Below are 6,231 nucleotides of genomic sequence, written 5' to 3'. Positions count from 1 at the left end.
CCTCCTCTAGGTTGAGTAGTTCGAAGGCTGGCACTGTCTCAGTTGCCGATGTTGGTGAGGCTGGGCCTCCAGGAGCATTCTGACTTCCGGTGTCTAGGCTGTCAGCAGGCATGGCCTCGTCGGATGGAGCCTCATGGTGGTCAACTTCCCCTGTCCCCTTGTAGCCTCAGGGCAGCTGCTAAGGCTTAGGCTCTGAGCATGGTCTTGTCTGTCAGGAGGCCACCTCTTTGGGCATTGAAAACTTTAAAAGCCATTTTAGCCAATTTCTGTCTGGGAGTTTGGGGACCCCTCCCCTGCCTTTTTTTATTGGTTTCTAATATCTGGTGCTGACTGAGAAATGAAATAGGTTGCTAGGATGGTGGCTCCTGCTGGGGAAGCTAGGTCAAGTATAGGTCAATGTGTAGAGAGGACAAGGAGGTGGCCTGGGAGGATGGGGAGGGTGGTAATGGGAAGGGGAAAAGAGGAAGGTGGGTAGGGAGGAAGCTGTTACTCAACCTTTGTCCTGGAGGGGAAGGAAGGGTAGGAGGTGGATGGGGGAGGAGTGAGAGGAATGTAGGCCACTGAATGGAACAGGTTGCATGGCCCCATGGGGTTGAGCAGGCAAGGGGAGGGGCCAGTGTCTCAGGAGCAAGGTCAGGGCAGAATTTTCTGGGTATCCGTTCTCAGATAGGTGGGAATCTGGAGGCACCGTAACCCCTAGCCAACAAAACCATAGACACATGGGGGTTTTGTTCACTTGTCCCCATGCTGGCAAAAATTTTCAAGATCACCAAGGATGGTAAAACCAAAAGTTCCCTCTGGTGGCCGTGGTGTCCCATTGTCAAGGGCGTACAGAGGTCAGGCCTTAGTGCACAGAGAAATCGGGCATTCAGAACATCCCGACTCTTAAAAAGATTTTGTAAAAGGCAGTCCAAGAGCATTTTATTTTAATGGCAGGTGACCATTTCACAAGTCTATGCTGGAACCCAAAGCCTAAGGCAATTCATCCACTGTGGTAGCCTTGGGTAAAAACAGAGTGTGTGTGTGTGGGGGGGGGGAAGGAACTGTGGGAGCATCCCTTGAACAGAGAGTCTTCTGAAGAAGGGTCGAGGAACCAAAAATTAAAATTAATAAAAGTTTAAAAACCTGGGCCCTAAATCTATACAGAGTAAGGGAACTTACAATGGAAAAGGAAAATCTTTAAACCAGGAGTGCCATGGCTGGTGCCTGAGCCCCTGCTCTCAGAGAAGGGGAGGTAACCATCTCTCCTGCTAACATTCCTTGCTAGATGCTGATAGTAAAGATCCCCACGCTCAGGGGTTAGCTGACAGACCCTAGGGCCCGTAACCCTGCAAGCCCATGCCCTGTCTTATCTTACTCAAATGTGTCTTGCTTAAAATATATAGTTACTGCTTTACTCTGTACTTTGTATGACCTTAAGTAACCATGGAAACTGAAATTTGCTACCTTCAACCTTATGGTCTGCCCCTTTGAAAACATCTCCTTTTGGCTGGTGGGCATCTCATTTCCTCCAGCATGGAAAGAGATCCGGCTGGCCAGCTGAACGATAAATGGAACCTTTTGCTTTTGCATCAGAGTGCTGACTCCTTGGGTTAGTCTCTGGGATTCCACAAACCTGGCACAACAGGGTTCCCACTGCACAAGGCAGGTCCTTGTCCCAGTAACAGGTTGGGGACTGGCATGACCACATCTTTGGCAGGACACCCCGAAAATTGCAGGAGACCCTGAGCCTCTAAGGCAATGACTTAGAAAGGACAACTTTCCCAGTCGGAAGCTGATCTTAGCATGGCAGAGAGCAGATGTGAAGAAGGATGTTTTCCTGCCAAACGGCCCTGGGCCAGTGGGGGAAAAACAGCCCCCTTAATGGGACCTCCAGATGAAAAGTTTCTGTACCCATAAGCCTCTCTGCCGATGTAGCAATCCAAATCAGACCAGATCAAAACGAATTTTAAAAAGCCCACGTTTAATGGATACAATGCTCCCTGATGACCTTCCAGTCTCCCAGAGAGGAGACAAGAAAGGAAACCAGAAAAACCACGACTCTGATTTCTGGGGTGCACTTTAAACACCCTGTGCAAGTGGTCTTGAGTATCTGTGGGGGAGGGGCCATCATTTGTTGGGCTTCTGAGAAGTAGCAGGGTTTGAAGGGAGAGAGGGGAGGAGGGCTTGGGTACTTCCACCATAACAATGATAAACCTGTGAAGCATATACACTTTTGTTCAGCTTTCTATAATCCAAAATTATTTATTATATAGTTTCCTAAATTATGACGATTTCTGATCAGCCAAAAATACAGTCAAGGAAGAAAAACCTTCAGACTAACAAAGTGCTCTCTGTTGTCTTCTTCAACTTGCCTGAAAATCCGCATAAGCCCTAAACTGCGATAAAAACAACCAAATAACATTGCTGTCTTTGTGTATTCACTTTCTTGCCAAAATTGCATTTGCGTGCTTAACTTAGAAGGTGAATTAAAGCTGCTGCCTCCGAGGGCTACGGGCTACTAAACAGAAACTGGACTCTGGTTCTGAATAGAGTTGCTATTGGCTTCAGGATCTAGAACTCCAGAAAGCAAGCAAACCCTTTAATTCTTGTAGGCTTTCCGGTGTTCCCTAGGGATCCACTAGGAGGCGTACAAAGAGGAGCAGCGCGCATCCTGAGTTGCCGTGACGACCTGGGAGGAGCTTGACCGAGGTCCCGCCTCCTAATCCGGTTAGCGCTGTGAAGCCCAGCCAGCTGTGAGTGGGCTAGTGCAGTGCGCATGTGTCTGTCTGGACGGGCTCCGGAAGTCACATCTGCGTGTGTTGAAACAGTTGCTAGGTTTCCGGTTGTCTTGTGGGTGAGTGAATTCAGGGGTCGGGGCCGGTCGGGGCCTGGATGAAAGAGCGGGGGTTGTTTAGTTGCACATTTGGGGTGGTGTGCAGAAAATGCGTTGTGTCGCCAGCGGCCTTAACCCGCTGTGTTAAGCATCTTGCGGGGGGCTAGTGACTCCGGGGACCGGCCCAGGTGCAGGTCAGTGTTTGGGAACGTGAATCCCCTCGCATTAAAGAAGTGATGTTAGTGCGTGACCCTGGCAAGAAGTTTCACAAGAAAGATTGCACAGCTAATTTCTGTAGCCGTTTCTCTAGGTTATTTACGAGTTCGGGGGGAGGCACCCAATATTCGTGGAATGAAGAAGCTTTTGGTACAGGACGCATGCACGAAAATTTTAAATTGCCAAAGGGGATTACAAAACAGGAAGCAAGCTAGCTTCTCCCCATTGTATATTTTAAAATACTGTACCGTGGTGAAGTTAGTGAAACTTTCTCAGATCTTTGTTGTTGTTTAGAGATTGTTTATGTAGCTCTTGCTGTCCCGAAATAGTGTAATGTAGATCATGCTGCCCTCGAACTCAGAGATTCACCTGCTTTTTTGACTCTTAGCGCTAGGATTAAAGGCGTGAGCCCCTATGCCCGGCTACAGATCTTAAAAATAGCTTTTAAAAGTGCTTTTAATGCAAAAGGTAAGTGAAGAGTAGTTCTTTTTCAACCCCAAAGAAGCTTGCTGTGTGTTTATAATTACAGTAGACCTGTAAAGTCGTATGTTCTTCTAACACCTGCATCCCAACACTGAAATTAGCTTATTAAAGAAAGCAAAACCAGGTAGTTGAAGATTTTTAAAATATATTTATGTATTATGCCTTTCTATCAGGTTAAAAAAGAAAATTGAAAAAAAGAAAGCAAAACCAAAATTGTATCAAAGATATTTAAGGCAAATTATGGGCGCTATTTTGGATAAAATGTTGCTCTTTGTGTCCTAGCAGCAAGTGACAACTTGAATTTTGTCTTTCTATTTGAATTTCTGTGGACATCATTATGAAGCAGAATTGTTGCCAATTCATTAATAAAGGAATCCAAAGGGGCGCTGGAAGTTCAGTCACTGAATAAATTGCAGAATCTAGGTTTTAGATTTCTATAGCCAGGGTGTGATTATAGCAAGATGTACATCCAGGTAAGTTTGTTAACTCAGAATGCATTTTCCTCCTAAAAAAACTATACACCTGTTTTATATTTAGTATTTTCGTGAGAGTGCCTAAGATAGGCTTTTATTTTTGCCACTACATACATCTGAGATTGAATATTTTGATGCTAATTCATGATTTTCCTGCTTTCACTTAGCAAACATGTTTTGTGATGCACTAGAATATGTTTCTGAGGTACAAAGACAAAGAGGTCTAGTCACCATAAAAAAGGTGATTTTTAATTTTAACTAATATGGACCAGTAGCACTTTGATAGGTGAACATAAGAAAATTTTTGTTTCTGATGGTTAGGTTATGAGAGATGAGCTGGGACTTTCTGGGTAACTATTTTACTTTCTTTGGGATGATGAGAAAAGTCATGTGTGTGCCAAGGAATTTGGATTCTACAGTAGCGACATGGATGTCTCACACCGGATATGAGCAGGAGAAAGACATCACTCACTTTTGAGTTTAAGCCATGCTGCCTCCAGCACAAAGAGTATATGGTATAGTTATGGCATAGCAAGCGTAGTGGAAGAAAACCCAATTAGTCAGTGGCAGTCGTGCAGGTAAGAGCTGATAACTGGCTGGGCGTTGGTGGCGCACACCTTTAATCCCAGCACTCAAGAGGCTGAGGCAGGCGGATCTCTGTGAGTTCGAGGCCAGCCTGGTCTACAAATCGAGTTCCAGGACAGCCTCCAAAACAATACAGAGAAACCCTGTCTTGAAAAAACAAACCAAAACAAAACAAAACAAAAAGCTGATAACTGGTTTTCATTAGTAGTAGAAAGGACAATGGGAGCAGGTGGGTAGGAAAAAAAAAAAAACCAAAAAAACTAGTAATCTAGTGCTAATAACAAGCAAGCAGCATTTATTGAGTGTTTTCTCTCTGCCTGGTGTCGTCTTAGGTATTGTGTGTGTTAACTCATTTAATTATCGCGAAACTATGATGTCAATGATTTATACCTTATAAGTTTGGACATACTCAGAAGGGTTAAGTGATTTTCCTGAGGTCAGCCAGCTAATAAGAGGTAGAGGTGACATTTAAATCTGGATAGTTTGTTTCAGACTTGAGATAAAAATCAAGAGTTAAAAGGCCTTGGAGAACAACTAGGCTACAGTGGCACTGAGTTCAGAAAGCTTAGCTGTCTGTAATCACTAGCCATTCTGTTCAAGATGAGGGGAGATTCACATTTAAGCCCTGAGTTCAAGTGTGGGTCTGTGGTGAGGTCTTGGTGTGGGACCATCTTGAGCTGTCCCTAACTGTGGGCTTGGGCTTTGCTCCTCTAATAGCAGGTGGGCTTTGTTTTCTGTCTTTCTGTCCTCTTTCAGCCACACTGGGTTTTCACCAAACACACAGGCTTGTTTCTCTACACCTCACATTTGTTCTGAATGACTAATCCCGTGGTTAGCAGCTCCCAGGTGCCCTGTGAAGCGTTTCTTGGCCTCAACAATCCAGTAAAAGTGTTCTGTAAATTTTCCCTCAGGTACTAGAGTGTCTGCCTTTTGCTGTATATGAAACTTGTCTCACTGAGGAATCTGTTTCCTTCACTCTGTAGTTTATTGCCCTGGACCTCCTTTAGTGGGTCAAGGAAAGTTTTGAAATTTTTCAGGTTGTCCAGCTGTTTGCTATTTTTATTCCTTCTGAGTCATGAATTGTCTACACCCTTAGTTGATGATGACATGTGTCTGTGTGTGTGTGTGTATGTATGTATATATGTATGATGTATGTATATATGCATATATATATATATTTAAAGTAGAATCTTATTTTATATATCAATCCCAGTTCCCTCTCCCTCCCATCTTCCCTTCCCCCATCCACTTCCCAGGGAGGGTGAGGCCTTCCATGAAGGATCACCAAAGGATGACTTTTTTTTAAACGTTTTATTTTGTTCTTTTGAGATAATGTCTCTCTGTATAGTCTGTATAACTTTTGGAAGATGCCTGGGATCTGCCTGCCTCTCCCTGGAAGTCTCTGTTAGGAATACAGTTGTCATGGTTTCTGTCTTATCAGTAAAGTTGAAGCCTTTCTGATAATTATGTTAAATTCTGGAATGTAATGTGGAAGAGTATTGTAGCATTGACTTGTAAACCTTTTTCAGTAAATCCTACAGATACCCATGTTGATGTTGACAAAGAGTCCATGGTGTGTGCATGAGAGAGATTTAAATATGAAAATCAAAAGAAACTACGAAAAGTATTGTGATGAAACCCTTTTTTCGGTACTTTTGA

The 6,231-nt window shown here is 44.0% G+C and overlaps 1 protein-coding gene across 5 annotated transcripts in view; it reads left to right on the top strand.

Moving 5' to 3' along the window:
• The first annotated feature begins 2,711 nt into the window (after positions 1-2,711).
• LOC101844322 (protection of telomeres protein 1) overlaps positions 2,712-6,231 on the top strand; it is a 44,606-nt gene continuing 41,086 nt past the window's right edge. For 2 of the 5 annotated variants that reach the window (XM_040737873.1, XM_040737874.1), the window contains exon 1: positions 2,712-2,836. The gene's annotated coding sequence lies outside the window, so the exon portion shown is untranslated. Of the gene's footprint in view, positions 2,837-2,884; positions 3,010-6,231 lie in introns of those variants that run through there. The other 3 variants (XM_040737872.1, XM_040737869.1, XM_040737871.1) reach the window with 2 other exon arrangements.

The sequence above is a fragment of the Mesocricetus auratus genome, unplaced genomic scaffold (genome assembly GCF_017639785.1).
Source record: "Mesocricetus auratus isolate SY011 unplaced genomic scaffold, BCM_Maur_2.0 Super-Scaffold_100676, whole genome shotgun sequence".
NCBI lineage: Eukaryota > Metazoa > Chordata > Mammalia > Rodentia > Cricetidae > Mesocricetus > Mesocricetus auratus.
The sequence above is the reverse complement of the archived record's forward strand: the minus strand, read 5'-3'. Positions and strand labels throughout refer to the sequence as shown.